We start from the raw sequence: 11557 nt of genomic DNA, 5'->3' as shown, positions 1-11557 counted from the left end.
TCTTGCCTTGTACCCAACTTTTCGCTGTAATTACTACAATTTATTTATTTTAGTAACAAAGTAACTGAAAAAAAGAAAACCAAACGGTCCACTTAGTCGAAAATTAATCTTTATTGCCTCCATTATACGGGATATTTATGATAGCATTATGACTCTAACTGAACTTCGAGGGGTTCCTAGAGTATCCACGTTAGGGTGACTGGGGTTTGGTTGATTTCACACATCTTTTTGAACTTCGTATATCTACGGTGAAGGACAGTATCGTAATATCTTACGATACTGTCCTTCACCGTAAGAACGTCGAATAAATTTATGTCAACATCAGCTTTCTCCACGTCCCCACCCAAGGGGCTCGGAGCCGCCCTACGGTGGGGGTGACTAGGCCATAGTCAACCACGCTGGTCATGTGCGAGTTGGTTGACTTCACACATATCTTTGTATTTCTTCGCAGTATATATTTTTAGACATTTATTAATTACAATCCTTTGGCGCGAATGACGTGCTTTCCTTACAAAGTCCAATGTCAGAATGAATGTTTTGAGGGAACACGAACGTCGATATTTTAGTAAGGCTAGTGTTGAGTCAATACACTAGCTTATTTCCGGATTTTCTTACCAACAGTATACATGTTATTATATATTGTTATTATATATTATACAAGCATGTAGGATACATCGTCAATAAATGTGTATATAACTTTCTAAAAACGTAATACACAATGGTAAATAGCGGGGATTGAATCTAGATCTATAGAAAATTATGTTTCCGTATGGTCAAAAAGAATTCCGTATGGAAAAAAAAGAGTGTCGATGTCCAGCGGTTAAGCCCTTGACTTATAATCTGCAGGTCTTGGGTTCGAATCCCGCCATGTACCAATGTGATTTTCGATATTTGATTTACACATATACATTTAACAGACGTTCCTACAAGAAATTCAAAGATATATGTGAAGTCAACAAACATGCACTGGACCAGCGTGATTGACTATGGCCTAGTCACCCCTAACTTAGGGTAGGATCCGATCTCCTCGGTGGGGACGTATAGTGAGCTGATTGAATAGTCAAAAACTTTACAACTGTGCCAGCGATGCTCTGACAGTATTTCGTAAGTTTATTACTTTTTATAAAGTTCTTCCCATTTTGTATATAAAGGTTTTATCCGTATCGTTTTTTTGCCTGTCTACCAGGAGGGTCATGTCTCTTAAAGGTATGTCCATTATATTGTGTCCTGAAGTCTAAACGACTTGACCGATTTTATGAAGTGCCATTCGTTAAGTATTCTTCTAAGGTGTGTCATTTTTTTTTTTTATTTTAAGCTACTTGTTTCGGATGTGCTGGTTAATAATATCAGGTGAACGCTTGGTTCTTTCCTTTTTACTAAGCTCTAGGCTTATGTTAGATAATTCATTGACGATTAAATAAATTGACTACGATTAACACATAAAATAGTATGTAAAAACCACTCTTAAAACCACGTTTGGGATTAATACGCCTGCATCAATATTCAATCGACAATCAGAATTGTTTCCTTTGTAAGCAAGCCTATATCTATTACCAAAATTATAAATTTATTTTAGATACAGTCTTAAGCAATGTGTCTAAGCTACATAGTGAATTGGTTATAGTGCCAATAGCCCAACAGTTAAGAGTACAGAGATCACGTGGTCGTTGGTTCGAATTTCGCTATACGAGAATTACCGTGAATCCTAGCACACTATGGGCTTAGTGGAAATTTTAATAAATTTAAAGTAATTTATACAAATTACGAAATTTCGATTTCATTAATAAAATTGTAACCGTAGACAGTTTAACCGCAGACAGCAACAATGAATATAGCTTGTCATGTATTCTCTACGTAGATTTATTACGTAAAATGTAAAAAAAAACGTGCGTTCACGATAAATCTGCATGTTAAAGTTGCGACGGTAAAAATTAATAGCCTTCACGTATTTTTGTACATGGAAAATTCAACAGTCGCCATCTATCTTCTTATCTGTGAAACAAGCATACGCAAATGAATTTAAACAAAGCAAATTCTATCTAAAATTATTACCAAAAAGACTGATAAAAGTGACATGCACCAAAATATTGGCGTACAGCTATTGTTTTTCGTTTTAACAAGAATTAGTAACGATAGGGTCTTTATTTCACATTCAATATTACAACCATCTTGTACTCTCTTTTGGTTTCCATTGACAAAACTCTTGAGCAAAATATGGAAGATATTAAAACATTTTTACAGATCTTCCAGTTATTAAAAATCATGGGCAAGTTGGACTAACTGTGAGTTTCTGACAACTTATTTCCGTTTAAAACATACTGTTATCTTTTTTTATGAAAGATAATGACAGGTATACGATATCATACAGATATTTTTGTCTCAGAAACCAATGGTAAGTTACAAATAGCGACAACATTTCGACCTGTTTTTCTTGGTTTTCTGGTTTAGTAGTTTTTAAATTCATCCCGTATCTTAATAATATTATAAATAGGAATATTCGGATGGCTAGATGGATGTTCGTTTGAATGTATCACCAGAACGGTTGCATGAATCTCGCTGAATTTGGCATAAATGTAGAATATAGTCTGGAAGAACACATAGGCTGCATATGAAGTTTTTTTTTTATTCCATGCGGACGGATTCGCGGGCGACAGCTAGTATGTTATATTGTGACACGTGACTCCTATTAGATAAGATTTATATTGTTTCTAATATTAACTGAAACCACCTACAGTGTCACTGTATCAATATATTTGCGGAAACATTGCCGACTTACGTATATTGAAAATTCAAAGAACGTTGCGTAGGCGATTTCAATATTGTGAAGCAAAGATCCGGAAGATATATTTCTTGTGAAATTCTAAACCGAACAGTTAAGATTTTATTGCAAAGATTACTTTTAAATTTAAATGCTTGATCTAATATTGATAAACATAACTCGAATAGTAAAATTGTTATTTCAAAAATAAAGTACACAGTTTGTAGAAATACTTAAAGATATGTTTGTTTTTTGCTTATTCTTAAATAAATATGTAATTCTATTTAATAAATGAAAACGTTTGATTTACCAAACTTTATTTCCTTGTTTATAAACTAGATTAGACTTCAAACTTTAAAGATCAACAACACGAAAGTATTCTTCCGACGTTGAAAACTTTGTTCCACTTCGGAACTTTTTTCTAATTATCACTGTTTCTCAAACTTTAACAGCTTAGTTATGAAGCGTTATTACTTTATTTAAATAACACGTTACACTGATCTCTATAGATATAACTCTGGATAGGTTGCTTTTGAAAAAATATGTTTTTTGAAGTTACTGTTGGCTAATGATATCTCTTTCAAAAAATCAAATAGGCACAAAATATCACTGCGTATAGCCTGTCCAGTAGATTATATTATAATTGTCAGTAACAATTAAGAATAGAACTTCGCGCCTCATTTGTTTTATTTTTTTATTAAAGTAGAATCCACCAATTGTCTTTTGACGTAGCATTTATGTTATATTGTCGAACCCGTCATTCTCTTTGTAAATAATAGAGATAACAATAGTGTTCTTTAACATTAGAAAAGACAATTGAAATGCGATATCGAAGAAATTGTGAATAAATCAATTGTTCGGTACTTTACCATACACGTGTTACTTGCGGATTTTCAACGCCCACGTCTGTAGATAATGAAACGGCTGCGTAGGACTGGATTACTTCTAACTCAAATCAAAAATGTACGCTTTGAAAAATAAAACTGAAAACTGTTGACATCCACGTGTCCAATTTAATGCAATTGTGCTTCTTTCCTTATTTTCTTTTCTGCAGATAGTATAAACGGATTGTGTTTTTTTACAGTACAATACAATATTTATTGGTAATTTTTAAATTACAGGTCAAAGAACGATTTACAAAAAAAGAAAAAAACTCCACTGAAAAAATTCTTGAATTTTTTTTTATAACAGAAGGGGGCAAACGAGCAGCGGGAACACCGAGATGTTCAACGACTCCCATGGACATCAGCAATACCAGAGGAACCGCAAATGCGTTGCCGGCCTTTGAAATAGTAATAAGCTCGCTTCTTGAAGGACCCTAAGTGGTAGCGGTTTGGAAATACCGCCGAGGACAGTCCATTCCACAACGCTGCGGCGCGAGGCAGGAAGTTTCGCGCAAACCACACGGTTGTGGATTACCAGCCATCGAGATGGTGTGGATTTTTGAATGATGTGATGCTGGGTGCCGCTGTGACGTGATCCGGCAGCCGATTGTAGACTGCAGGCCTCACGACGTTCGTCGACTTCTCCGTCCTGGCTAATCGGTGTGCCACCGGAGCCAGCTTGTCTGTGCCGCTGATGTTATGTATCTTTAGAAGTTGTTTAGATTTTAAACTTAATAATTTTTTGTGTAAATCGAGCAATGTATTCATGAGGTTTTTTAGGTCAAATAATTTAAATTTGGTTGTATAAAAATAACAAAAGCATATAATTATAACTGCTAAATTATTTAACGAACAGAATTCATGTACTTTATTTCAACAGCAAAGGATAAACGTTATTTGATGCCACTTAAGTTTAAAATACACAGTAACATTTGAATTAAATTGTTACTTTTAACGCGTCCTTGAATTCTACGATCTCAAGATTCCGTCTAATTTTGGAACAAACTCTATCTACTTATACCATTATTTAACTTACAGTCAATGTATTCACGTGGTGAAGTTACAAAAATAACAATATTCTTAAATCTTACAACTTCCTTATAATTGCGAGGAAAATTATTGACTAATATTGTCATGCTCAGTGTTATGATAGAAGTACTGGTATCTTCGTCTCCGTCTTAAACAATTACGTTTATTTTTTTTATACTAAACGTAAAATGAAGTGCGACAAGAAATTAATTGAGTTCGAAACACCCAAATACCACAAAGACCATAGAGGATTAATTTTGTTAACAAAGGGTAAAATGGATGTTATTTGGAAGTGGTTTAAACCGCAAATTACTTATTGAAATAAATTGAACTAGCCCTAAAGTCCCCTACTTAAATTTATTATGATAAATATAATTGTTCAATTGTTCAATTCCTGGACTATATAGATAAATTATTACTAGTTTTATTTGTCTATCATTTAAGGGTAGAATACGAATAATATGGCATTTAACTCATCAAATTTAGTTAAGCTGTTTAACCCGTAATTAAATGGTGTCCAGTGTGACGAACAAGTTTAGAGAAAATTACGTATGACTTTACTAAAAAAAACTGTTTTTGTGCTACAAAAATATTTCTTCCAATTAAGGGTTAAGCTGTTCGAACTCCGTATATTTTCCCCGATATATTCGTGGTAAGAATCGCGTTTTTACGAAAAGTATATTAGTAAAAACTAAGAAATTTCAAAGTAATATTAACATATTCATTGAAAAATTACCATCAGATGATTGGACAATAATACAGCCACTGGAATAGACTGGAATAGACTCGTGTTCATTTGTTTTTCCTGAACAAAACAGTTGTAATGATCACATTCAGTTGTGTAATCTATACTCATATTATAAAGCGAAAGAGTTTGTTTGTTTGTTTAAACTCGCTATCTCAGGAAATACTGGTCCGTTTTGAAAAAATCTTTTTTTGTTGGATAGTCCATTAATAGAGGAAGGCTTTAGGCTATATAACATTACGCTGCGACTAATACGAGCGAAGCGTCAGTGAGAAGTGTTGCAAAAACGGGGAAAATTATTCACATTTGAGGACTTTCGCTGCGTGCAGAAACGGTTTAAGTTACTAAAAAAATATTTTTAAAAGAATAATTCCTTTTTAATACGTCTATAGTATATATAATAGGCTGTATAATGTTTAGATGAATGCATGGATAGATGGATGTTTGAAGGTATCTCTAGAGCGACTTAACGGATCTCGATGAAATTTGGCATACATATAGAACATAGTCTAGAAAAACACATAGGCTGTAATTTTTTTTAATTCCGTGCGGACGGAGTCGCTGGCGATCGCTAGTTTAACATAAACAAAGCATTACAAGTCATTCACTAGAGAGTATTTAAATCAACCATGTTCAAATATCATTCATCATGGTTGGATAACAAAAGTGCTTTACATACGTTATTAAGTAGAACCACGAATGCACAGTGTACTCAGCTTTTAGTTGCATAAAGTGGGAAACAATACTAGTCGTTAGACATCGTAATAGTCGGAAATTACACTAGCACTGATTTATTACAGAGCGCCGCCCGTCGGAGTCCGTACAATACATTCGACCTCGATATATACCGACTAATCTTTTTACTAGAAATCGAGGCTAAAACGTGGATCTCATATCGAAGAAGCATGAAAAGAATTGACATTTATATTGTTGTTATGTAAATGTAACTTCATTTTTCATTTAAAAATTAGTTGTTTAATTTAAATGTAATAATGCACTTTTAAATGTATCATCATCAGATCACAATGTGACTTAGAGCCTACTAATGTCAGGGGTGACTATGCCATAGTCAACCAATGCTAGTCCAGTGCAGGTTGGTTGACTTTACACACATCTTTGAATTTATTTGGATTTCTGTGCATCACGATGTTATCCTTCACTGTTATAATGTCGGATAAAGGTACTTTTTATTACTTTACAGTTAAATGCTTTTCAAGTTATAATGCAAAAGTACTTACTTATGAAAATGTTCACTTTTTAAGTTATTATGAATTAATGCGTATTACACAGAATTTAACGTTTTTTTTTGTTAATATTATTAATAAAAAGAAATATTTGGATTTTCATAATAAGCGTTGAAAGTTCTTTCTTACAATTCCTATAGTTGGGTTTGTGCATCTATAAAAATGTATTCGAGTATTACACTTTAACGACAATAAAAAGCTTTCAAAGTAATGAAGCCTCTACAGATTGTAAAAGGATTGAGGTCATTCATTGAATCATTCTAAAAAGTTACAAATACTTGGTATATCACGATGATGGGAATAAAATCTATTGACAATAATATTTTATGTATAAAACAAAATGCACTGTTATATTATAAGTTACTTCTCACGTCAACGTTAAATATAATTTAATTATTTTTATATTCATTATTAAACGTAATCATTAAAAAGAATAGTGTGATCGAGGCCTAATTTTAATCCAATTTTCTTATAAGGATATAATGGAAAGAGAAGTGGATTTGAAGAGACGTATAGGAATTTGAAATATCCTTTTTTGTGCGTCCCCTCCACTGTCGACTTAAGGTAGGCAATCTGGAATTGTAGATTTGAATAGGCAGCATTAAGTTTGCTATTTTGGCGAATACTGTTGGCCACTTACTCGTTTGTCGCCTTAAGATATGTAAAAAAAACACAGACTAAATACTCAAGTTAGAATAGACTTGTTTATCTATCAGGTCTACTCTAACTTGAGAGTCTGCATCCAGTTAAGTTAGTTAGTAGTTTAGATGAAAAGAGCCAAGGAGGTTGTTACAATGTCTTAATGGCAGGAAATTGCTTGGCCTGATTAATTTAGGAGCGTCAATATAGGTTAAAGATAAACTGAGGTGTGCCGACAGCATACAGACTTTACGATGTCATAGATGTTTCAAACAGTTTGCAAAGTGCTTCGATAATTGCTCAGAGTTAAACCATTTGATCTATAAATAAGATTTTAAAAGGTAGCATATTGTTTTTAAAGATGTTATGGGAAATTTAATAATTAAGAAATACATAATTTTAACTATGTTACCAGAAACTTATCGTTTTGATTTTTTTTTTGTTAAAATTAAACTAAGACGGACAAATTGGAGCAATTTTTTTTTTAGTTGTTGTTTTAGTTTGATTAAGGTATAAAAATTATGCTTAAGCTTTTTTGATTAGATAACAATGTAAAAGGAGTTTATAAACATAAAAACTTTTCCTTAAAATTTCTTAAAATTATAAAATTTTAATTAATAAAAATCTTTTAAATCTATCTCTTTCATTTCAATAACAATAATGTTCAGTTCCAATATATTTGTATATTTTCAACCAACCGTTTTACTGAAAAAGTGACAGTGGCAATCAAATTTATTCGTCCTAATCCGAGACGCAAACGTCGGCCTATGTCACCCTGTAAGCCGACGGAAACTGATTTCTGCCGAAATCCTTTTCATTCGAAAGTCGATGGAGAATTTCGTCCAACAATTTTAGTTTCATTTAGTTTTAACATCGACTTTTTTAGTATAAAGGATTTCGTATTTTACTATCTTTATCTATATATTTTTAGACATTATGAGTTAGAATCACTTGGCGCGAATGACGTGCTTTCGTTACAAAGTCCACTGTCAGAATGATTAGTGAGGGACATAAATGTCGGCATTTTAGTAAGGCTAGTGTTGTGCCACTATCACTATCACAGTACATCAGCACGGTGTCGGATTTTTTTCCTAAGAATCATCATCATTATCATCAGCTCACTATACGTCCCCACCGAGGGGCTCGGAGCCTTCCCTAAGTTAGGGGTGACTAGGCCATAGTCATCCACGCTGGCCAAGTGCGGGTTGGTTGACTTCACACATATCTTTGATTTTCTTTTCAGATATGTGCAGGTTGCATCACGATGTCTTCCTTCACCATTGGAACGTCGGATAATAGCGTAAATAATACATATGTAAATCGTAAATCGAAAAACACATTGGTACATGGCGGGATTCGAACCCCGGACCTGCAGATTGCAAGTCAAGTGCTTGACATCTGAGCCACCGACGCTCCACCGCTGCTTCCTAAGAACATTTACATAATATTTAATTCTGCCTTTTATAGCCAATTCGGACATATTTTTAGGAGAATTACCGTCTCCTAAAACTCATAAACTCACACACTTCATGTAGTGTTTTGATAAAATAAATAAGACTTTTCGTCCTTCGTCATGTTACTTCAAGAACATGAATTTTAATAATTTAATTCCAATTATTTATTTTATTAAAAAAGTACATAAAAATTGTAACGAACATCAGTTAAATTTACTAACGAGATATTTTCCTTATAATGCAAGACCATTATTCAATACAAAGTTCAAAGTGAGCCTCAAATAATTAGAGAAATATAACTTCAGACGCATTAAGGTTGGAAATTAGCAAAGTAAAGAGGAAATCTGTTCCAAAATCAATAGATTGTGACATTAAAGAAACGAACATTCGGTCTGTAGATTTCTGTGTCGAAATTTCCTGTTCCCTTTTACTGCGGACTACGAAAATTGCTTATCTTGCAATTACTTAAGGACCTTCATTAAATTCTCAACAATGATAATAGAAACATTTAATAGATTTTCAAAGTGAATTAATAGTCTTCAAAATTATTAAATGCGTAATTCTATTTGGTCTTAAATAGTGTAAAGAATATTTGACAATACGTTTTTTATTGAATCAAAAAATTAAAATCCAAACTTTTACGAACGCCAATTTATACAAATATAGAAGTTAAAACCAGGAGTAACTCTGAAGGTGTTTTTGTAGAATAGTAGAATTTTAACTATAAAAGTGTTAAGTCTAAGCTAAGCTTGCAAAAAGGTGTGGTACTGTTTGCTTCCTACATCAGTATTTAACGGCAAATAAACTGGAAGACAGTGCAAAGCTGTTTCATCGTCTTATTAAACGGAAATTGTTTGGCCTGATTTACTTAGCAACGTCTGTAGTTAGAGGCAAAGCTCACGATAAAGCTCGACAATGAAGCTTTCAGACAAAAGCATTGAAGATTAAGATAATAAAGGCCAAGGGCAAATTATGCGCTCGGAACAATGTCCTGTCAGACAAGATGTAAAATATTCAGTCCGGGATATATTCGCTGTATAATATTTGTGATTTCAATCATAATTAATGCATTATTATATAATAGCTTAAGATAGTAGAGAAATATCAATCGTAAGATCCTATTCTTACTAATATTGTAAACGCAAATTTCCAGATGGATGGATGGATGTTTGTTTGAAGGTATCTTAGGAGCGGCTCAACGGACCTTGATGAAATTTGGCACAGATGTAGAACATACTTTGGAAGAACACATAGTGTTCCGCGTGGACGGAGTTGCCGGTGACAGTTAGTTTTAAATGAATTACGCATACTCATTTATAATTAGTATTTGTGAAAATTCTTGATGCTTTATATGAGATATGAAAAAAGTAATATCGTTTCGATATTAAAATACCGTTTCGCATCTTGAACGTTTAAAATCGAACTCTACATTTCAATGATTTAAGACTTGTTATGAGAAATACAATTCAATTTCCGTTATTTTATATCCCAGCATTGTTTTCGCTGGCATAAAATATCATCTGCAATAAAAATTATTTAAAGCCTCGGCAGTAGTGAAATGTACATTTACATCTGTAGATTTAACGAGGCAAATGCTTGTTGAATTAGAATACGCCTCACTTGAGGTAAGAGCTCGGCTGCAACTAAACCTAGTTTTTTACTACAACTAACTATTTGTTACTTCCGTGATACAAATTTACATTGTATTATGTATGAATTTATTTATTTAGCCTTTTTATTGCATGTGGACCCCTTTCTGAGTAAAGGCCTTTCCAAACTTTTCCACCGGTATTTTTTTTCCTTTTTGATGATTCTCTTCCCAAGTCTTGTACTATATCGTCTTCCCAACACTGTTTTGGTCTGCTGACTTTTCTTGCACCTGATGGACCTTTCCATTTGGTGGTTTCTTCTGTCCACCGTATACTAAAGAACATTATGCAGGTTGATGTTTTTTTTTCCAAGATATTAATATGCTAGAGTATTTTTTACTCGTTTTGTTTTTCTATTTGTGAAAATGTTGTGTTAGGAATAGTGCAGATGATCTGACATAAGAGTAGTTTCCCCAACACTAAAATATTTCGTCTCGCTGACTCATAGTATAAAAATCGATAACAATATAGTGCGACAAACTTATGTGGCCGGGTAAGAGAGGCATAGTTACAGCAATTATTTCTGGCAGAATATTTATATCTATAACCTAGTCAAGCATTGAAAAATATACGTTTTTGATTAGGTGTGGGGCGCTAGTCATTATTAGCTCACTATTTGTCGCCACTGAGCGGCACAGAGCCTACCCTAAATCAGGGGTGACTAGGTCATAGTCAACCACGCTGGACCACTGAGGGTTGGTTGACTTCTAACATGCCTTTAAATTGTTCAGATATGTGTAGGTTGCGCCGTAAGAACGTCGGAAAAATGTACATATGAGAATCGAAAAACTGGCACATGGTGGGATTTGAACCGAGAACCTGCAGATTGCTTGTCAATGGAGGCGCTAGTGAGCTATTGTAATTTAGTTTAATTTATGCCCACCGGGTCAAGTAAGATTGTCGGACTATACACGAATGAATCCAATACTCAGTTCACAAGCAATTCTATTAGGTTAAGGAACACTAGCGGAGACGATCTTTCTTTATTTAGGAAGGAAAATATTTTCCATTCAAAGGCTTATTCGATTTCAACTATGATTGCTTTTAAGTATCTTTGAAATGGAATTCTTTTATTCCGTATTGAGTTGATAAAGTAATTGAAAAATAACAACGGCTGTTACGATTCTGTTTTCAGAAAATTATCTCTGTTACTTT

The sequence above is a fragment of the Papilio xuthus genome, unplaced genomic scaffold (assembly GCF_000836235.2).
Source record: "Papilio xuthus unplaced genomic scaffold, Pxut_1.1 DF828037.1, whole genome shotgun sequence".
Taxonomy (NCBI): Eukaryota; Metazoa; Arthropoda; class Insecta; order Lepidoptera; family Papilionidae; genus Papilio; species Papilio xuthus.
This window is presented reverse-complemented; position numbering follows the sequence as displayed.